General features: G+C 37.7%; 1 non-coding gene across 1 annotated transcript; it reads left to right on the top strand.

Annotated features, from left to right (window-relative positions):
* The first annotated feature begins 14,153 nt into the window (after positions 1-14,153).
* LOC112798832 (small nucleolar RNA R71) lies at positions 14,154-14,257 on the top strand. Its single transcript, XR_003200429.1, has one exon. It is a non-coding gene; the product is annotated as a small nucleolar RNA R71 (small nucleolar RNA).
* Positions 14,258-23,917: the final 9,660 nt, after the last annotated feature.

The following is a 23,917-nucleotide window of genomic DNA, read 5'->3' as shown; positions in this document are numbered from 1 at the left end:
ACTCAATTTTTGAGGTGGAAAGAACTTTGCCAAGAAGGCATTGACTAGCTTTTCCCAAGAGTCCAGGCTTTCTTTAGGCTTTCTTTAGTCTTGACAGTGTCACAGATTTGCAAGAATTCAGCTAAAAACTGATGAGGATCTTCCAATGGAAGTCCATGGAACTTGCAATTCTGTTGCATTAGAGAAACTAATTGAGGCTTAAGCTCAAAGTTGTTTGCTCCAATGGCAGGGATGGAGATGCTTCTCCCATAGAAATCGGGAGTAGGTGCAGTAAAGTCACCCAGCACCTTCCTTGCATTGTTGGCATTGTTGTTTTCGGCTGCCATGTGTTCTTCTTCTTTGAAGAATTCGGTCAGGTCCTCTAAAGAGAGTTGTGCTTTTGCTTCTCTTAGCTTTCTCTTTAAGGTCCTTTCAGGTTCAGGGTCTGCCTCAACAAGAATGCTTTTGTCTTTGCTCCTTCTCATAAGAAAGAGAAGGGAACAAGAAAATGTGGAATCCTCTATGTCCCAGTATAGAGATTCCTTGAAGTGTCAGAGGAAAAGAAGAGTAGAAGACAGTAGTAGAAAATTCGAACTTCTCAGAGAAGATGGAGTTCGAATTTTGCATTAAGGAATAGTGTTAGTCCAGAAATAGAAGGATGTGAGAAGGAGGGAAGTGATTTTCGAAAATTAAGTGAAAAATTTTGAAAACATTTTTGAAAAACATTACTTAATTTTCGAAAATGAAAATGGAAAAGGAATCAAGTGATTTTTGAAAAAGATTTTGAAATTAGAAATCAAAAAGATTTGATTGAAAACTATTTTGAAAAAGATGTGGTTAAGAAGATATGATTGGTTTTTAAAAAAAATGTGATTGAGAAGATATGATTTGAAAAACATTTTAAAAAGATTTGAAATGTTGAATCAAATCATTAATTGATAGCAAGTATCTTTGAAAATGGAAAGAAATTGATTTTGAAAAAGATTTGATTGAAAAATTGATTTTAAAAAGATTTGATTTTGAAAAGATTTTGAAAACCTGAAAAAAATTTGATTTGAAAACAAAATCTTCCCTTCTAGCCATCCTGGCGTTAAACGCCCAGAATGGTGCACATTCTGGCGTTTAACGCCCAAAATGCTACCCTTTTGGGCGTTAAACGCCCAACCAGGTACCCTGGCTGGCGTTTAAACGCCAGTCTGTCCTTCTTCACTGGGCATTTTGAACGCCCAGCTTTTTCTGTGCAATTCCTCTGCTGTATGTTCTGAATCTTCAATTCTCTGTATTATTGACTTGAGAAGACACAAATTAAAAATATTTTTGGATTTTTAATAATAAGGAAAAATCAAAATGCAACAAGAATCAAATAACAATGCATGCAAAACACCAAACTTAGCAGTTTGTATACTACTGACACTAATGAGAATGCATATGAGACACATAAACACTCAAGTCAAGAGAATTCAAAGATCAGAGCACGAAAATCATCAAGAATTACTTGAAGATCCTTAAGACACATGAATGAATGCATGCAATTGACACCAAACTTAAGATGAGACAATAGACTCAAACAAGAAATTTTTGAATTTTATGATTTTTCTGATTTTTTTGTGTTTTTTTCGAAAATTAAGTGGAAGAAGATATCAAAATTCTTAATGAGAATTCCAGGAATCAGTGCAATGCTAGTCTAAGACTCCGGTCCAGGAATTAGACATGGCTTCACAGCCAGCCAAGCTTTCAAAGAAAGCTTCGGTCCAAAACACTAGACATGGCCAAAGGCCAGCCAAGCCTTAGCAGATCACTGCTCCAAAAGCAAGATTGATAGAAATCAAAAAGCTCTTGTGATGATAAGTTGAAACCTTGGTCCAATGAGATTAGACATGGCTTCTCAGCCAGCCAGATTTCAACAAATCATCATGAAACTCTAGAATTCATCTTCAAGAATTTCGAAAAAAATAAATACCTAATCTAAGCAACAAGATGAACCGTCAGTTGTCCAAACTAGAACAATCCCTGGCAATAACGCCAAAAACTTGGTGTTGTTGCCGGATCTTGGCACTGATGTTACCAAAAGCTTGCTCAAAACTTGAACAATCCCCGGCAACGGCGCCAAAAACTTGGTGGCGCGAAATTGTGAACAATACTTTTTCACAACTCTCATAATCCCCGGACATGAACCCCAAAAAATTTGGTGTTCAATACCATGGCATTACACAACTTCGCACAACTAACCAGCAAGTGCACTGGGTCGTCCAAGTAATAAACCTTACGCGAGTAAGGGTCGATCCCACGGAGATTGTTAGTATTGAAGCAAGCTATGGTCATCTTGTAAATCTTAGTCAGGCAAACTCAAATGGTAATGGTGATGAACGAAAATAACAAAAAGGTAAAGATAGAGATACTTATGTAATTCATTGGTAGGAACTTCAGATAAGCGCATGAAGATGCCTTCCCTTCCGTCTCTCTGCTTTCCTACTGTCTTCATCCAATCCTTCTTATTCCTTTCCATGGCAAGCTTGTGTAGGGTTTCACCGTTGTCAATGGCTACCTCCCATCCTCTCAGTGAAAACGATTGCATATGCTCTGTCACAGCACGCGGAATTCAGCTGTCGGTTCTCGGTCAGGCCGGAATAGAATCCATCGATTCTTTTGCGTCTGTCACTAACGCCCCGCCTGCTAGGAGTTTGAAGCACGTCACAGCCATTCAGTCATTGAATCCTACTCAGAATACCACAGACAAGGTTAGACCTTCCGGATTCTCTTGAATGCCGCCATCAGTTCTTGCCTATACCACGAAGACTCTGATCTCACGGAATGGTTGGCTCGTTTGTCAGACGAGCACTCGGTTGTCAGGCGATCAACCATGCATCGTGCAATCAGGAATCCAAGAGATATTCACCCAGTCGAAGGTAGAACGGAGGTGGTTGTCAGTCACACGTTCATAGGTGAGAATGATGATGAGTGTCACGGATCATCACATTCATCAAGTTGAAGAACAAGTGATATCTTAGAACAAGAACAAGTGGAATTGAATGGAAGAACAATAGTAATTGCATTAATACTCGAGGTACAGCAGAGCTCCACACCTTAATCTATGGTGTGTAGAAACTCCACCGTTGAAAATACATAAGAACAAGGTCTAGGCATGGCCGAATGGCCAGCCTCCCAATGATCTAAGATAGCATAAAAATGTAGATAGCTACCCCGATGTCTCAATACAATAGTAAAAGGTCCTACTTATAGAAAGCTAGTAGCCTAGGGTGTACAGAGATGAGTAAAAGACATAAAAATCCACTTCCGGGCCCACTTGGTGTGTGCTTGGGCTGAGCATTGAAGCATTTTCGTGTAGAGACTCTTCTTGGAGTTAAACGCCAGCTTTTATGCCAGTTTGGGCGTTTAACTCCCATTTTGGTGCCAGTTCCGGCGTTTAACGCTGGGATTTCTGAGGGTGACTTTGTACGCCGGTTTGGGCCATCAAATCTTGGGCAAAGTATGGACTATCATATATTTCTGGAAAGCCCAGGATGTCTACTTTCCAACGCCGTTAAGAGCGCACCAATTGGGCTTCTGTAGCTCCAGAAAATCCACTTCGAGTGCAGGGAGGTCAGAATCCAACAGCATCTGCAGTCCTTTTCAGTCTCTGAATCAGATTTTTGCTCAGGTCCCTCAATTTCAGCCAGAAAATACCTGAAATCACAGAAAAACACACAAACTCATAGTAAAGCCCAGAAAAGTGAATTTTAACTAAAAACTAATAAAAATATACTAAAAACTAACTAGATCATACCAAAAGCATACTAAAAACAATGCCAAAAAGTGTATAAATTATCCGCTCATCAGCCATCATCATTAAGGTGGACCCGTTCCTTAATTTCCTTGTTCTTATTATTCTGTTTTTCAATTTCTATGCTTGATGTTCTATCTATGTTTGTGTCTTCACTACATGATCATTAGTATCTTAGTATCTATGCCTTAAAGCTATGAATGTCCTATGAATCCATCACCTTTCTTAAATGAAAAATGTTTTTATTACAAAAGAACAAGAAGTACATGATTTCGAATTCATCCTTGAAACTAGTTTAATTATTTTGATGTGGTGACAATACTTTTTGTTTTCTGAATGAATGCTTGAACAGTGCATATGTCTTTTGAATTTGTTGATTTAAGAATGTTAAAATTATTGGCTCTTGAAAGAATGATGGAAAACGAGAAATGTTATTGAGGATCTGAAAAATCATCAAATTGATTCTTGAAGCAAGAAAAAGCAGTGAATACAAAAAAAGCAAGCAGAAAAGCCAGTAGCCCTTTAAACCAAAAGGCAAGGGTAAAATAGAAAGGATCCAAGGCTTTGAGCATCAGTGGATAGGAGGGCCCACAGGAATAAAATCCTGGCCTAAGCGGCTGAACCAAGCTGTCCCTAACCATGTGCTTGTGGCGTGAAGGTGTCAAGTGAAAACTTGAGACTGAGCGGTTAAAGTCGTGATCCAGAGAAAAAAGAGTGTGCTTAAGAACCCTGGACACCTCTAATTGGGGACTCTAGCAAAGCTGAGTCACAATCTGAAAAGGTTCACCCAGTTATGTGTCTGTGGCATGTATGTATCCGGTGGTAATACTGGAAAATAGAGTGCTTTGGGCCACGGCCAAGACTCATAAAGTAGCTGTGTTCAAGAATCAACATACTTAACTAGGAGAATCAATAACACTATCTGAATTCTGAGTTCCTATGGATGCCAATCATTCTGAACCTCAAAGGATAAAGTGAGATGCCAAAACTGTTCGGAGGAAAAAAGCTGCTAGTCCCGCTCATCTAATTGGAGCTAAGTTTCATTGATATTTCGGAGTCTATAGCATATTCTCTTCTTTTATCCTATTTGATTTTCAGTTGCTTGGGGACAAGCAACAATTTTAGTTTGGTGTTATGATGAGCGGATAATTTATACGCTTTTTGGCATTGTTTTTAGTATGTTTTTAATATCTTTTAGTTAGTTTTTATTATATTTTTATTAGTTTTTATTTAAAAATTCACTTTTCTGGACGTTACAATGAGTTTGTGTGTTTTTCTATGATTTCAGGTATTTTCTGGCTGAAATTGAGGGACCTAAGCAAAAATCTGATTCAGAGGCTGAAAAAAGACTACAGATGCTGTTGGATTCTGACCTCCCTGCACTCGAAGTGGATTTTCTGGAGGTACAAAAGCCCAATTGGAGAGCTCTAAACTGCGTTGGAAAGTAGACATTCTGGGCTTTCCAGAAATATATAATAGTTCATACTTTGCCCAATAATTGATGGCCCAAACCGGTGTTCTAAATCAGCTTCAGAATTCCTGGCGTTTAACGCCGGAACTGGCATAAAAGTTGGAGTTAAACGCCCAAACTGGCACAAAAGCTGGCGTTTAACTCCAGGAAAAGTCTCTACACATGAAAGCTTCAATGCTCAGCCCAAGCACACACCAAGTGGACCCCGGAAGTGGATTTTTACGTCATTTACTCATTCTTGTAAACCCTAGGTCACTAGTTTACTATAAATAGGACTTTTTGCTATTGTATCTTCACCTCATGACACAATACACGTTTCATATTGTATCTTCTACATCATGAGTCTCTAAACCCCATGGTTGGGGGTGAGGAGCTCTGCTGTGTCTTGATGGATTAATGCAATTACTACTGTTTTTCATTCAATCACCCTTACTTCTATTCTAAGATACCACTTGTTCTTCAACCTGATGAATGTGATGATCCGTGACACTCATCATCATTCTCACCTATGAACGTGTGCCTGACAACCACCTCCGTTCTACCTTCGATTGAGTGTGTATCTCTTAGATTCCTTAATCAGAATCTTCGTGGTATAAGCTAGAATCATTTGGCGGCCATTCTTGAGAATCCGGAAGGTCTAAACCTTGTCTGTGGTATTCTGAGTAGGATTCAGGGATTGAATGACTGTGATGAGCTTCAAACTCGCGATTATGGGGCGTTAGTGACAGACGCAAAAGAATCACTGGATTCTATTCCGACATGATCAAGAACCAACAGATGAATAGCCGTGCTGTGACAGAGCGCGTTGAACATTTTCACTGAGAGTATGGGCGGTAGCCATTGACAACGGTGAAACCCAACATACAGCTTGCCATGTAAGGAGCATTGCGTGCATGAAGAAGAAGACAGTAGGAAAGTAGAGATTCAGAAGATATAGCATCTCCAAAACCTCAACCTGTTCTCCATTACTGCAAAACAAGTATTTATTTCATGTTCTTTTACTTTTTACACTTAAATCTGAGAATTATTGATATCCTGACTAAGAGTTACAAGATAACCATAGCTTGCTTCAAGCCGACAATCTCCGTGGGATCGATCCTTACTCACGTAAGGTATTACTTGGACGACCCAGTGCACTTGCTGGTTAGTTGTGCGGAATTGCAAAAGTGTGATTATGATTTCGTGCACCAACAGCAAAGAAGCAACCAAGAAGCCTATTGAAAGCAACAAAGAGCCAACAGAGAAAGAGGAAGCTAGCAACAATGATGTGACAGCAAGCAAGCATACTCCAGAAAAGCTCAAAGAGAAGGACAACCAGCCATACAATTGAAGGGGAGAAAAGGAAGAACTAGCCCAAGGACAGAAGCAAGTGGGGAAAACTTTCACACCTCTATTACCATACCACCAAAGATTCAACAAAGAACCAAATGATCAACACTTTCACAAGTTCCTTTAAGTTTTTAAGAAATTGGAGATAAATATTCCACTGGCTGAAGCATTAAAGTTGATGCCTCTATATGCCAAGTTCTTGAAGGAGCTTATCAACCAAAAAGAAGTTGGCATGAGAAGGAAATTATATTGCTCACTGAAGAATGCAGTGCATTAATCCGGAAAGGGCTTCCCCCTAAACTAGAAGACCCTGGAAGTTTTTTTTTGCCTTGTACCATTGGTAGTATGATCATCAACAGGGCAATGTGTAATTTAGGGGCGAGTATCAATCTAATGCCTTCTTCATTGGTGAAAAATCTGTGCATAGAGGAAGTGAAGCCAATACAAATGTCTCTAGAATTGGTGGACAAGTCAGTGATATGTCCCAGGGGTGTGATTGAAAACCTTCTAGTTAAGGTGGACAAATTCATATTCCATGCAGATTTTGTGGTTTTATACTCAGATGAAGATGGAGGTGATTCCATTATACTTGAAAGACCATTCTTGGCAACAGCAAGGGCCATTATAGATATGGAGCAAGGAGAGCTGACCTTCAGAATGCATGATGAAAGAATCACCTTGAATGTCTTTCTAGAAACACAACACATTGATAAAAAGAGAAACTGCATGGAGACTGATAAAGGAGACTTGCAATGGAAGAAAAAAACCAATAAGACAATCATTGATTACCTTTCAAAGCAAGAAACAAACAACACAGCAGGGCAAAAGGAGAATGAAACTGTGCAGAGCAATGAAGGAAAGAAGGAAGAAACTAAAGTGTTAGTTACTGAGAAGGAAAGTCCAAAGATGCAGTCCATTGTCAAAGGGGAAGGATCCACACACAGAAAGAAGAAAAGCAAGAAAAGGGGTAAAAAGGGGTGGAAGAACAAAATGATCCCAACTGAGGGATTTCAAAAAGGGGATAAAGTGCAGTTAATCTACTGGTGGACAAAATTGTGATCATCAATGTTGTACTCTTTATTGTTGTATGGAATAATTATAATGGCTCTTTGCTATGTGTGGACACAACTCCGTTCAACTAACCAGCAAGTGTACTAGGTCGTCCACAGAGATTGTTGGTATGAAGCAAGCTATGGTCATCTTGTAAATCTCATTCAGGCGGATAGTAATTGATTATGGATTTTCGAAAATTAATAAATAATAAACATAAAATAAAGATAAAGTTACTCATGTAATCCAATGATGGGGATTTCAGATAGGCGTATGGAGATGCTGTGCTCCTCCCGAATCTCTGCTTTCCTATTGCTTTTATCCAATTTTATCACTCCCTTCTATGGCAAGCTGTATGTAGGGCATCACTGTTGTCAATGGCTACGTCCCATCCTCTCAGTGAAAAAAGTCCAAATGCTCTGTCACAGCACAACTAATCATCTGTCGGTTCTCAATTAGGTTGGAGTAGAATCCCTTGATTCTTTTGCGTCTGTCACTAACGCCCAGCCTTCAGGAGTTTGAAGCTCGTCACAGTCATTCAAATCTGGAATCCTACTCGGAATACCACAGACAAGGTTAGACCTTCCGGATTCCCATGAATGCCGCCATCAATTCTAGCTTATACCACAAAGATTCTGATTAAGGAATCCAAGAGATATGCGCCCGGTCTAGGGTAGAACGGAAGTGGTTGTCAATCACGCGCGTTCACAGGTGAGAATGATAATGAGTGTCACGGATCATCGCATTCATCAAGTTGAAGTGCAACGAATATCTTAGAATAGGAATAATTCGAATTGGATAGAAAATAAAAGTAATTGCATTGAAGCTTGAGGTACAGCAGAGCTCCACACCCTTAATCTATGGTGTGTAGAAACTCCACCGTTGAAAATACATAAGTGAAAGGTTCAAGCATGGCCGAATGGCCAGCCCCCCAAAACGTGATCAATAGTCTCCTCAGATGAAGAATAAAATAAAACTGAGAACAAAGATGTCTAATACATAGTAAATTATCCTATTTATACTAGACTAGCTACTAGGGTTTACATGAGTAAGTAATTGATGCATAAATCCACTTCCGGGGCCCACTTGGTGTGTGTTTGGGCTGAGCTTGATCTATCCACGAGCTGAGGCTTCTTTTGGAGTTGAACTCCAAGTTTTAACGTGTTTTGGGCGTTCAACTCCGGGTCGTGACGTGTTTCTGGCGTTTTACTCCAGACAGCAACATGGAACTGGCGTTGAGCGCCAGTTTACATCGTCAATTCCCGAATAAAGTATGGACTATTATATATTGCTGGAAAGCTCTTGATGTCTAATTTCCAGCGCCTTTGAGAGCGCGCCATTTGGAGTTTTTTAGCTCCAGAAAATCCATTTTGAGTGCAGCAAGGTCAGATTCCAACAACATTAGCAGTCCTTTGTCAGCCTCCTATCAGAGTTTTGCTCAAGTCCCTTAATTTCAGCCAGAAATTACTTGAAATCATAGAAAAACACACAAACTCATAGTAAAGTCCAGAAATGTGAATTTAACATAAAAAATAATGAAAACATCTCTAAAAGTAGCTTGAACTTACTAAAAACTACCTAAAAACAATGCTAAAAAGCGTATAAATTATCCGCTCATCACAACACCAAACTTAAATTGTTGCTTATCCCCAAGCAACTGAAAATCAAATAAGATAAAAAGAAGACAATATACTATAAATTCCAAAATATCAATGAATATTAATTCTAAATAGATGAGTGGGACTTGTAGCTTTTTGCTTCTGAACAGTTTTGGCATCTCACTTTTTCCTTTGAAGTTCAGAATGATTGGCTTCTCTAGGAACTTAGAATTTTGGATGGTGTTATTGATTCTCCTAGTTAAGTATGTTGATTCTTGAACACAGCTACTTATGAGTCTTGGCCGTGGCCCTAAGCACTTTGTTTTCCAGTATTACCACCGGATAAATAAATGCCACAGACACATGACTGGGTGAACCCTTTCAGATTGTGACTCAGCTTTGCTAGAGTCCCCAATTAGAGGTGTCCAGGGCTCTTAAGCACAATCTTTTGCTTTGGATCATGACTTTAACCACTCGGTCTCAAGCTTTTCACTTGGGCCTTCATGACACAAGCTCACGGTTAGGGACAGCTTGGTTTAGCCGCTTAGGCCTGGATTTTATTTCCTTGGGCCCTCCTATCCATTGATGCTCAAAGCCTTGGATCCTTTTTACCCTTGCCTTTTGGTTTTAAGGGTTATTGGCTTTTTCTGCTTGCTTTTTCTTTTTCTTTCTATATTTTTTTTCGCAAGCTTTTGTTTTTCACTGCTTTTTCTTGCTTCAAGAATCAATTTCATGATTTTTCAGATTATCAATAACATTTCTCTTTGTTCATCATTTTTTCAAGAGCCAACAGTTTTAACATTCATAAACAACAAGATCAAAAATATGCACTGTTTAAGCATTCATTCAGAAAACAAAAAGTATTGTCACCACATCAATATAATTAAACTAAATTCAAGGATAAATTCGGAATTCATGTACTTCTTTGTTCTTTTGAATTAAAAACATTTTTCATTTAAGAGAGGAGAAGGATTAATGGAATTATTCATAACTTTAAGACATAGTTACTAAACAGTAATGATCATGAAGTAGAGACACAAAACATAAATAAACATATAATATAAAAACCGAGCAGCAGAAAAATAAGAACAAGGAATGAATCCACCTTAGTGGCGCTTCTTCTTGAAGGACCAACAATGTCCTTAAGCTCTTCTATGTCCCTTCCTTGCCTTTGTTGCTCCTCCCTCATTGCTCTTTGATCTTCTCTTATTCCATGGAGAATGATGGAGTGCTCATGATGTTCCACCCTTAATTGTTCCACATTGTAGCTCAAATCTTCTAGGGAAGTGTTGAGTTGTTCCCAATAGTTGTTGGGAGGAAAGTGCATCCCTTGAGGCATCTCAGGGATTTCTTGATGATGATCTTCCTCATGCATCTCTTGAGATCCGTGGAGGGTCTCTCTTGCTTGCTCCATCCTCTTCTTGGTGATGGGCTTATCCTCTTCAATGAGGATGTCTCCTTCTATGATAACTCCAGCTGAGTAACATAGATAGCAAATAAGATGAGGAAAAGCTAGCCTTGCCATGGTGGAGGACTTTTTGGCTATTTTGTAGAATTCATGGGAGATGACTTCATGAACTTCTACTTCCTCTCTAATCATGATGCTATGAATCATGATGGCCCGATCCACAGTAACTTCAGATCAGTTGCTAGTGGGGATGATAGAGCGTTGAATGAACTCTAACCACCCTCTAGCCACAGGCTTGAGGTCTAGTCTTCTTAGTTGAACCGGCTTGCCTTTGGAGTCTCTTTTCCATTGAGCTCCTTCCACACATATGTCCATAAGGACTTGGTCCTACCTTTGATTAAAGTTGACCCTTCTAGTGTAGGGGCGTTCATCTCCTTGCATCATGGGCAAGTGGAATGCCAACCTCACATTTTCCGGACTAAAATCTAAGTATTTCCCCCGAACCATTGTGAGATAATTCTTTGGACTCGGATTCACACTTTGATCATGGTTCCTAGTGATCCATGCATTGGCATAGAACTCTTGAACCATTAAGATTCTGACTTGTTGCATGGGGTTGGTTAGGACTTCCCAACCCCTTCTTCGGATTTCATGTCGGATCTCTGGATACCCATTTTTCTTCAGTTTGAAAGGGACCTCAGGGATTACCTTCTTCTTTGCCACAACATCATAGAAGTGGTCTTGATGGCTTTTGGAGATGAATCTTTCCATCTCCCATGACTCGGAGGTGGAAGCTTTTGTCTTCCCTTTTCCTTTTCTAGAGGATTCTCCGGCCTTAGGTGCCATTGATGGTAATGGAAAAACAAAAAGATTATGTTTTGACCACACTAAACTTAAAATATTGCTTGCCCTCGAGCAAGAGAAGAAAGAAGAGAAGAAGAAGAAGAAGAAAATTTGGAGGAGAGTGAGGGAAGGTGTTTCGGTCAAGGTGTAGAAGAGGGGGTTTGTGTTGTGTGAAAATGAAGTAGAATGGAAGAGTATATATAGGGAGGGGAGTGGGTGTAGTTTCGGACATTTAGCGTGGGTTTGGGTGGGAAAGCTTTTTGAATTTTGAAGGTGGCTGGGGTTTTTGGGGAAGAGTGGATGGATGTGAGTGGTGAAGGGGGTAATTGGGAAGAGAGGTTTGAGGTGATTGGTGAAGGGTTTTTGGGGAAGTGTGTTTATTGGAAAGAGAGAATGAATGTTGAGAAGAGGGGAGAATATGTTAGGTGGGGATCCTGTGGGGTCCACAAATCCTGAGATGATCCTGTGGGGTCCACAGATCCTGCGGTGTCAAGGATTTACATCCCTGCACTAATTAGGCATGTAAAATGCCTTTGCACACCATTCTGGCGTTTAAACGCCGAAGTGATGCACACTCTGGGCGTTCAACGCCCATGTGTAGCATGTTTCTGGCGTTTAACGCCAGTTCCATGCTTGTTACTGGCGTTCAGCGCTAGCTTTCCTCAAGGCATATTCCTGGCGTTCAAACGCTAGGATGTTGCTTGTTTCTGGCGTTCAGTGCCAGAAACATGCTCTGTTCTGGCGTTGAACGCTAGCCAGATGCACCTTACTGGCATTTAAACGCCAGTAAGTCCTTCCTCTAGGGTGTGATTTTTCTTCTGCTATTTTTGATTCTGTTTTTAATTTTAGTATTTTTTTCGTGACTCCACATGATCATGAACCTAATAAAACACAAAATAACAATAAAATAAAATTAAAATTAGATATATAAAAATTGGGTTGCCTCCCAACAAGTGCTTCTTTAGTGTCATTAGCTTGACAGTGGGCTCTCATGGAGCCTCACAGATATTCAGAGCATGATGAGGGCCTCCCAACACCAAACTTAGAGTTTGAATGAGGGGGCTTCTCAACACGAAACTTAGAGTTTGGTTGTGGCCTCCCAACACCAAACTTAGAGTTTGACTGTGGGGGCTCTTTTGACTCTGTACTGAGAGAAGCTTTTCATGCTTCCTCTCCATGGTTGTAGAGGAAGGTCCTTGAGCTTTAAACACAAGGTAGTCCCAATTCAATTTAAGGACTAATTCTCCTCTGCTAACATCAATCACAGCTTCTGCTGTGGCTAGGAAGGGTCTTCCAAGGATGATGCATTCATCTTCTTCCTTTCTAGTGTCTAAGATTATGAAATCAGCAGGGATGTAAAGGCCTTCAACCTTTACTAACACGTCCTCTACTAATCCATAAGCTTGTCTTACTGACTTGTCTGCCAATTGAAGTGAGAATAAGGCAGGTTGTACCTCAATGATCCCCAGTTTCTCCATTACAGAGAGTGGCATAAGATTTATGCCTGACCCCAGGTCACACAGAGCCTTGTTAAAGGTCATGGTGCCTATGGTACAGGGTATTAAGAATTTACCAGGATCTTGTCTCTTTTGAGGTAGAGTTTTCTGGATCCATGTATCTAGTTCACTAATGAGCAAGGGGGATTCACCTTCCCAAGTCTCATTACCAAATAACTTGGCATTCAGCTTTATGATAGCTCCTAGATATTGAGGAACTTGCTCTCCAGTTACATCTTCATCCTCTTCTGAGGAGGAATAGTTTTCAGAGCTCATGAATGGCAGAAGGAGATTTAGTGGAATCTCCATGGTCTCTATATGAGCCTCAGATTCCTTTAGGTCCTCAATGGGGAACTCCATCTTGTTTGAGAGACGTCCCAGGAGGTCTTTCTCACTAGGATTTTCGTTCTTCTCCTCCCTTGTGCATTCGGCCATATTGATTACTTCAATGGCCTTGCAATCTCCTTTTGGATTCTCTTCTGTATTACTTGGGAGAATACTGGGAGGAGTTTCAATGACTTTCTTACTCAGCTGGCCCAGTTGTGCCTCCAGATTTCTAATGGAGGACCTTGTGTCACTCATGAAACTTAAAGTAGCTTTTGACAGATCAGAGACTAAGTTTGCTAAATTAGAGGGGCTCTGTTCAGAATTTTCTGTCTGTTACTGAGAAGATGATGGAAAAGGCTTGTTATTATTGAGCCTATTTCTTCCACCATTGTTAAAGCCTTGTTGAGGCTTTTGTTGATCCTTCCATGACAAATTTGGATGATTTCTCCATGATGAGTTATAGGTGTTTCCATAAGGTTCACCCATGTAATTAACCTCTGCCATTGCAGGGTTCTCAGGATCATAAGCTTCTTCAAAAGCTGCCTCTTTAGTACTGATGGATGCATTTTGCCATCCATTCAGACTTTGAGAGATCATGTTGACTTGCTGAGTCAACACTTTGTTTTGAGCCAATATGGCATTCAGAGTATCAATTTCAAGAACTCCCTTCCTCTGAGGCATCCCATTATTCACGGAATTCCTCTCAGAAGTGTACATGAACTGGTTATCTGCAACCATGTCAATAAGTTCTTGAGCTTCTGCAGGCATTTTCTTTAGGTGAATGGATCCACCTGCAGAACGGTCCAGTGACATTTTCGAAAACTCAGATAAACCATAATAGAATATATCTAATATGGTCCATTTTAAAAACATGTCAGAAGGACACTTTTTGGTCATCTGCTTGTATCTTTCCCAAGCTTCATAGAGGGATTCACCATCTTTTTGCATGAAGGTCTGAACATCCACTCTAAGCTTGCTCAGCTTTTGAGGAGGAAAGAATTTATCCAAGAAGGCCGTGACCAGCTTATCCCAGGAGTCCAGGCTATCTTTAGGTTGTGAGTCCAACCATGTTCTAGCTCTGTCTCTTACAGCAAAAGGGAAAAGCATGAGCCTGTAGACTTCAGGATCTACTCCATTTGTCTTAACAGTCTCACAAATTTGCAAGAACTCAGTTAAAAACTGGTAAGGATCTTCAGATGGAAGTCCATAAAACTTGCAGTTTTGTTGCATTAAAGCAATTAGTTGAGGCTTAAGCTCAAAATTGTTGGCTCCAATGGCAGGAATGGAGATGCTTCTTTCATCAAATTTGGACGTTGGTTTTGTAAAGTCACCAAGCATTCTCCTTGCTTTATTGTTGTTGGGTTCGGCTGCCATCTCCTTCTCTTGTTCGAAAATTTTAGAAAGGTTGCCTCTGGATTGTTGTAGTTTAGCTTCTCTTGACTTCCTCTTCAGAGTCCTTTCAGGTTCAGGATCAGCTTCAACAAGAGTGCCTTTTTCCTTGTTCCTGCTCATATGAAAGAGAAGAGAAAAAGAAAAGGAAGAGGAATTCTCTATGTCACAGTAAAGAGGATCCTTATTATTAGTAGAAGAAGAAAGGGGATAATGGAAAGAGAGGGATGAATAGTCTGTATAAATAGTAAGGATAGGGGAGGTGATAAGAGATGAAGAGAAGTGTTAGTAAATAAATAAATAAATAGAAGAAGATGAGAGAGGGAATTTCGAAAATAATTTTGAAAAAGTGGTTAGTGATTTTCGAAAATTAAAGATAAGATATGATTGAAATTAAAATTTAAACAATTAAAAAGAATTTTTTTGAAAAAGAGGGAGGTATTTTCGAAAACTAGAGGGGGAAAAGTAGTTAGGTGGTTTTGAAAAAGATAAGAAACAAACAAAAAGTCAAATAATTAGTTGAAAAAGATATTAAAATAAAATTTGAAAAGATAAGAAGATAATAAGTTAGATAAGATATTTTTGAAAAAGATTTAATTTTTAAAATTAAAATTGATTACTTTACTAACAAGAAACTACAAGATAAGATTCTAGAATTTAAAGATTGAACCTTTCTTAACAAGAAAGTAACAAACTTCAAATTTTTGAATCAATCATATTAATTGTTAGCATAATTTCGAAAATTAAGATAAAATTAAGAAAAAGATTTTTTTTGAAAAACATTTTAAAGAATTTTCGAAAATTAAAAAGAAAAATGAAAAAGATTTAATTTTTGAAAAAGTTTTAAAAAGATAAGATTTTTTTTTTAAATTAAAAATTTGACTTGACTTGTAAGAAACAACTAATTTTAAAAATTGTTGACCAAGTCAACTCAAATTTTCAAAAATTTGGAGAGAAATAAGAAAAATATATTTTTTTTGATTTTTAAATTTTTAATGATGAGAGAGAAAAATTAAAAACGTCATTTTTGTGTTTTTCTCTTTTCTTTATGGATCAAAACAAAGAATGCATGCAAGAACACTATGAATGTCAAGATGAACACCAAGGACACTATGAAGATCATGATGAACATCAAGAACATAATTTTGAAAGATTTTTGATGCAAAGAAAACATGCAAGACACCAAACTTAGAAATCTTTAATGCATGGACTCTAACAAACAAAAAATGCATATGAAAAACAACAAACAACACAAAACAAGAAAACATCAAGATCAAACAAGAAGACTTGTCAAGAACAACTTGAAGATCATGAAGAACACCATGAATGCATGAATTTTCAAAAAATGCAAGAAAAATATTTTAAAGCATGCAATTGACACCAAACTTAAAAGTTGACTCAAGACTTGAACAAGAAACACAAAATATTTTTGATTTTTATGATTTTATGATTTTTTTTGTATTTTTATTATTTTTTCAAAAATTATATTTTAAGAAAACGACAATAAAGAAAAATTTTTGAAAGATTTTTGAAAACTTTTTTGAAAAGAAAATAAAAAGAAAATTACCTAATCTGAGCAACAAGATGAACCGTCAGTTGTCCATACTCGAACCATCCCGCCAACGGCGCCAAAAACTTGGTGGACGAAATTGTGATCATCAATGTTGTACTCTTTGTTGTTGTATGGAATAATTATAATGGCTCTTTGCTATGTGTGGACACAACTCCGTTCAACTAACCAGCAAGTGTACTGGGTCGTCCAAGTAATAAACCTTACGTGAGTAAGGGTCGATTCCACAAAGATTGTTGGTATGAAGCAAGCTATGGTCATCTTGTAAATCTCAGTCAGGCGGATAGTAATTGATTATGGATTTTCAAAAATTAATAAATAATAAACATAAAATAAAGATAAAGTTACTCATGTAATCCAATGATGGAGATTTCAGATAGGTGTATGGAGATGCTGTGCTCCTCTCGAATCTCTGCTTTCCTATTGCTTTTATCCAATTTTATCACTCCCTTCTATGGCAAGCTGTATGTAGGGCATCACTGTTGTCAATGGCTACGTCCCATCCTCTCAGTGAAAACAGTCCAAATGCTCTGTCACAGCACAACTAATCATCTGTCGGTTCTCAATTAGGTTGGAGTAGAATCCCTTGATTCTTTTGCGTCTGTCACTAACGCCCAGCCTTCAGGAGTTTGAAGCTCGTCACAGTCATTCAAATCTGGAATCCTACTCGGAATACCACAGACAAGGTTAGACCTTCCGGATTCCCATGAATGCCGCCATCAATTCTAGCTTATACCACGAAGATTCTGATTAAGGAATCCAAGAGATATGCGCCCGGTCTAGGGTAGAACGGAAGTGGTTGTCAATCACGCGCGTTCACAGGTGAGAATGATGATGAGTGTCACGGATCATCGCATTCATCAAGTTGAAGTGCAACGAATATCTTAGAATAGGAATAATTCGAATTGGATTGAAAATAAAAGTAATTGCATTGAAGCTTGAGGTACAGCAGAGCTCCACACCCTTAATCTATGGTGTGTAGAAACTCCACCGTTGAAAATACATAAGTGAAAGGTTCAGGCATGGCCGAATGGCCAGCCCCCCAAAACGTGATCAATAGTCTCCTCAGATGAAGAATAAAATAAAACTGAGACCAAAGATGTCTAATACAATAGTAAATTATCCTATTTATACTAGACTAGCTACTAGGGTTTACATGAGTAAGTAATTGATGCATAAATCCACTTCCGGGGCCCACTTGGTGTGTGTTTGGGCTGAGCATGATCTATCCACGAGCTGAGGCTTCTTTTGGAGTTGAACGCCAAGTTGTAACGTGTTTTGGGCGTTCAACTCCGGGTCGTGACGTGTTTCTGGCGTTTTACTCCAGACAGCAACATGGAACTGGCGTTGAGCGCCAGTTTACGTCATCAATTCCCGAATAAAGTATGGACTATTATATATTTCTGAAAAGCTCTAGATGTCTACTTTCCAACGCCGTTGAGAGCGCGCCATTTGAAGTTCTGTAGCTCTAGAAAATCCATTTCGAGTGCAGGGAGGTCAGATTCCAACAGCATCAGCAGTCCTTTGTCAGCCTCCTATCAGAGTTTTGCTCAAGTCCCTCAATTTCAGCCAAAAATTACCTGAAATCATAGAAAAACACACAAACTCATAGCAAAGTCCAGAAATGTGAATTTAACATAAAAATTAATGAAAACATCCCTAAAAGTAGGTTGAACTTACTAAAAACTACCTAAAAACAATGCCAAAATTCGTATAAATTATCCGCTCATCATCTACCAACAATTAGGGGCAAGCCAACAAGCTGATGACTACTACACTGTCAGCAAAATACTCTCACTAGAGCATGCTAAAATTGAGCATCAAGGCACTAAAAGGAAGATCACAGTGAGGGGAGACAATCTGAGACACTACAGTCATCTATCACCCTAATGAGGGGCCAATGTCAAGCTAATGACAATAAAAGAGCACTCCATGGGAGGAAACCCATGATCTAAGATTTTTGCCTTGTTTTTAAATTCAATAATCTATGATCAGTCTAGCATGATTTTGAATTCTCATGAACATACCTGATAGTTGCATGCACTGTTTTAGAGCATATGCTAGACTTTTAAGTTTGGTGTGCCTGAAGGCACTCCAAATTGGCTTTTCAAGCTTTCTTAGACTATATGCTTAATCATTTTGATGAAGTATATGGCCAAACATTAAGTTTGGTGTCTACACATGCATTGATTTTCAGAAGAATTAATTTTTGTTCATAAAATCAAAGTCATGCATGAATGGATCATATATTGTTTCATTTTAGGAATTCATGATAGAAAATAAAATGTATCTTATGATGAAGATACCAATTGTGATGAATTACTTGCATTTTACATTAATCCCTTAGCAAGAGACAAGTTTGGTGTTCACCAATTCTTGATTCACTGTCTAAGGAGCACAATTGGTTCTTTATGACTAAGGAACATGATAAATAAGTTTAAGCATTCATCACTACATCACCGTGCTATACTTTTATCCTAAGGCTTAACATTTTGATTTAATTGAACAGGAAAAAAAGAAGATTGAGGTGAAGACAAGAAGAGAAAGCACGGCCATGACAAGACAAAGGAGAAGGGTCACATGTGCTTAGAGAAGTGTGCCCCTTGGAAAACAAAATCTACATGCTAACACCCTTGGAGGCCAAGCCTCATGCAATCAATGAAGAGGATGACAAAGAAGAGGTAAGAACTCCCAAAAAGAGAAGGCTACAAAGAGGGGAAGAACAAGCTCCTAATGCATTAGAGTTGAGTGAAATGAAAAGAACAATTGAGGAAATATCTCAACAACTCATGCAGGCACAACAAGATCAATATCTAGAGCACCGGGAGCAATATTTGAAGGATAGAGAGCAAAATAAAGCTTGGCAGCGCATAATGGAGGAGAGACAAGAGAGCTGGCAGCAACAAATGATGGCCTAACAACAAGAATTTCAAACAAGAAGCTTTGAAGGGAAAAATGAACAATCAAAAGATTTTAAAGAATCATATGATAAATTGTATTTGAGTCAAGCTAAGTATGGGGAATATACTCACAACTTGTATCAGTGGAAGAATATACATCATACCATTGAAGAAAGTAGGCACACAGATAGAATAGAGTATGATGAGGATACACAAGCAAAGTTAGATTATTTGACCCATAGCATGCCAGCATTGAATCCACAAAACAAACCATTTGAGCAATGCCAAGAGTTAAGAGACCGTCAGAGGGCAAAGACCGAGAGGCATTCATCATAGATGCATCAAAGATTGGAGGCAGCAGGACTCTCAGGTTTCATAGACTCTGTCTGGGATAGAAGGTGCCCTGGTGAAGAAGCTCAATACTATTCCAAGCTCTGGAAGAGAAAGAAGAAGAAGGGAGAATAAAACAAAAACCAGGGACATAACAACTAGAAGATGGTGAGGTTCTTTCATAATTTAAAATTAAATAAGGAAGATGTATGTCTGAAACATGATATGCCTCCAATTGCTCTTTGTTCAGCATTTTTATGTTTTGAGTAGTTAGCTTGAAAGTGATCTGCATAATAATTGTCATCATTCATTATCTTGAATCTTGTTTTATTTCCCTTCTGCTTGAATAAAAGAAAAATGTTTGAATTAGAAAGTGAATATCCAATGTTGCAAAAGTTAGAATGAAAGCTAGTGGTGGTATTTGTTTGATTTAATACATAACTCATAAAATAAAAGCTGCATAATGACATTTTCCTAGAAGTGTGAACTGGTTTGCTGTTATGAAGCCTTGTATCATTGAAAATCCCTTGAAAATGAATCAAAATAGAAAGAAAAAGAAAGAGAAAAGCCAAAAAGTGGCAAAGAAACAAACAATAAGGCTAGACACCAATAGCTTAGACCCTAGGACACATGCATGTGGTGTTTTTGTACCAGGATATGCTTGGACAAGTAAGTTCTGAAGAGTATTTCAAAAATTGGCCACTTAGATCAACTGATTTGGGATTGCCAACTGAAAGTCCACCATCAAGAGCAACCTAGCTACAAAACACTTAGTAATCCAAAGAGATGCTGGGCATCAATGATCATAGGAAGAAAAGGTGAGCCATGTGTCTGTGGTGAAGGAATGTTGAGTAAAACTAAGCCAAAGGCTGTTGTAACATTTGCCACCAAGCCTTCAATGAATAATAAGCTCTTTAAGCAAAATAAGGAAAGAAAAATGAGCAAGGGAACAAGCAAAAATGAAGCATTATAGCAGCAACCTTAGTGAACCTTTGAGGAAACATATCTTATGTAACAACACTTAATAAATGAGCTATCATTGTCTGCATAAAATCCCATGAACCAAGTTCAACTATTTGCTAAATAAGGATATGCATACTTCTCTGTTTCATTCCATTTTCTCTTCTGTTTGATGCTTGCTTGGGGACAAGCAAGGTTTAAGTTTGATGTTGTGATGACAAGTCATCATATGCTAGCTATGCAAGCATTTTTCACTTGTTTCATTAGGTTTTATGCACTTTCTTGCATTCTAAGTAAGTAATTTGGAGTGGAATTGCATGGTTTTATTGAATCAATCAACCACCCTTTAATTGACATAAAATCATGAGGTTTAAGCTAAAATAAATTGGTTTTTAAATGAATTTTAAACCTTGTGAATTTGGTGATACTTTGATTGGTTGTTTTGATTACTTGTAGGTGAAGAAAAGAAAGAAATAATGAAAGCGTGGCCTAATGAATAAGAAAGCGTGGCTCAATAACGAGAGAAGTCACAAAGCTCTCTCAAAGAGCTCAAAGCTCTCCACAAGAGCTTTATTCAAGGCCAAGAAAGCAAGGGAGCAAGAAAGCTCGGTTCTCCCACTTAACCAAGCACAATAAAGCACCATGGAAGCAAGAAAAATCAATTGAGCTCGGTTAATGGCATTAACTTTTTTGGGCTCCTCTTCAAAGAAAAATAAAGTGAAAAACCAAGGAGTGAAGGCTACAAGGTTCGAACCCATGAGCTGTGAGAAGGAGGGAGCGCTACTCCAAAAAGAAATTAGCTAAAATGGGTTGGCAAGGGCTCGAACCAAGGTGCTTGCACTCAAGGCATACGCAACCTTTGTTTTCTTCACAAGAAAAATTGGTGCTAAATTGCCTCCACCAAGATTCAAACAAGGAGCCTCCTGTCCAAGCAAGGAGTGCTCGGCTCTCCCCACTCACCGAGCACAACACTTTGACACGGTCAGGGAGTGTGATGCGTGACTTGACACGGACCAGGAGGGGGCTGTGCACACCAAAAATTTGAGGCCAAAGCAACATTGAAGCTCGGCTCTCCCCACTCACCGAGCACTCTACTCGGAGTGTCTCATGGGCCAAAAAAATTCAACCAGAAAATCCATTTAAATTTAATTCTTCACCAAATTAGAAAGCCCACTCCAAATTCTAAAATCCAAAAATAGGAAGTATATAAATAGAAGTTAGTTTGAGTCAGAAAGAACTTTTGGGGATTTTTGCACTTTTACTTTTGCTTTTTGACATTTTTTGGGAGCTTTTGGGATTGGGAATTGGAGTAGAGAATTGAGTTCTCTTCTCCTCTGTTCTTACTTCTCTCACTCTTCTTTCTTTGTTTTGAATCTTAGGTTGAGAATTGAAGGAATTCTGTTTCAATCTCACCTTGAGATCTCTCTGTTTTATTTTTCTGCATAATTCAAGGATTTGTGATTTGGATCTAAGTTTCTCTACTGATTTTTATTTTTACTTCTTTTGCAATTGTTCTTGGTTGGATCAAGGAAAGAATTGAGATCTAGACTTGTTTTCTAGTCTCTTGACCCTGAGATCTTTACTCACTTAGTGAGAGTCTGCAATTTAAGTTTGGTTTATTTGCTGTTTGCTTCTTCAAGAAATTTTACTCTTCTGTTTGAGATCTGTTTCAATTCAAGTCATCTTCTTTTCTTCTGCTGATTGTTGTTAACTATCTTTTTTTTTTAAATTCTGCATTCCCAGCTCCCTGACCCCTTTATGATTCAAGCAATTTACATTTCTTGCACTCTAAGCTTCAGCTATTTACATTTCTTGCGATCTAAGTCACTGTCATTTACTTTACTTGTTCTTTAAGATTCAGCTCATTAATTCTTTCGCACTTTAAATTCTTGTCAATTTCCCCTTCCTTTACATTTCATGCAATTTAACTTCTGTCGGATACAAATCACTCAAATCAACTCTTGTCTGCTTGACTAAATCAACCACTAAACTAAAATTGCTCAATCCTTCAATCCCTGTGGGATCGACCACACTCACGTGAGTTATTATTACTTGATTCGACCTGGTACACTTGCCGGTTAGATTTGTGTGTTGGAAATTCGTTTTCCAAAAATACACATCACATATGTTTTATTTGTTTTTAAACATCAATATAAAGTTCTATCTTTATGATACTATTCATAATTTTGCAGAGTTCATGCTTGATGGACAACATATTAAAAAATCTGGTATATCTCTCACTCACATATATCATATAAATATCACTTGAAAAAACAATGGTTAGATCGGGTGGAATCCTTTTATCTAATTAATTCTGATATATTTCAAAAGCACTCTTTAATTTCTCAAATAAGAAATACACTTGTCTTACTAATCAAATGCTTGTTTAATCAGAACATTGCATAAAATGAAGTTAATAAATTTAAATAGGTTGTTGAGTGATGATTACGTTCTTTAAATGGTGAAACCTATCTTGGAGAGATATATCCGAGTATATACCCAGTATCTTTGCAAAACGTATCTTTTTGTTAGATGTTGAATTTCAGTCACTCAGCAGAATTATTCTATTCAAAGTTTTATTTATAATGGTAAGATATACTTAGTCACTTAAAATATAACCATTGGACCGGTGGAATTGTTTTAATTAGTTTTTTTATTTTTGCCAAAATTTTATATAATTTTATATATGTACATCTTATCTATGTCATAATATGTACTTAGTTCTATTTCTTTGAGATATATAAAACTTTTTACATATATATAGGCTATATATAACATTTTATTTAAAATGACAATGGTCATTATAACTAATTCATAGTAATACTACACCAACTTCTATTTTTGTATTCTTATTGTCTTATTAAGTTTTAGTTGCGAGGCTCCCATAATGAGATCTTTCCTATTTCTTAAAAGTATCATATCCAACTCTATTATTAGTCTTTTTTATTTATCATTTGTATTTAAAATTTATTCAATCTTTATTCAACTTAATCTTTATAGTTTATTGACATACTTCACTGGTCACAAATTCATACTTATGACCATTAACCTTTTTTTGTTCATCATACAGTTTCCATTATAAGCTAATATCCTATAGACCTATACAAGAACCCAAAATCTGTATCTATAATCATGAAAACTCTTGAATAGCTTTACAACTAATGATTGTCCTCAAACCATTGTGATATAACAAATTTGATAGGATTCTCCTGGCTCATTTTGTCTTTGGTTGATATCTTTCCTATCATAGTAGAACTTTGAATTAAATAAAACTTATAGAGTAACCATAACGTAACAGTATCCAAGATTACCTTTTGGTGGCGTAAAAGTCTATTAATCATTTTTTGAAATATTTTTTAATTATTTGACATAAAATTCAACTAAAATTTGTTTCTAAGTAATTTTTTAATTATTTGACACACAATTTTGATGGTATGAAAAATTATACAGTAACTATAAAATGAAAGTAATTAAGTATATCTTTAG

The sequence above is a fragment of the Arachis hypogaea genome, chromosome 4 (genome assembly GCF_003086295.3).
Source record: "Arachis hypogaea cultivar Tifrunner chromosome 4, arahy.Tifrunner.gnm2.J5K5, whole genome shotgun sequence".
Classification (NCBI taxonomy): Eukaryota; Viridiplantae; Streptophyta; class Magnoliopsida; order Fabales; family Fabaceae; genus Arachis; species Arachis hypogaea.
This window is presented reverse-complemented; position numbering and strand designations above follow the sequence as displayed.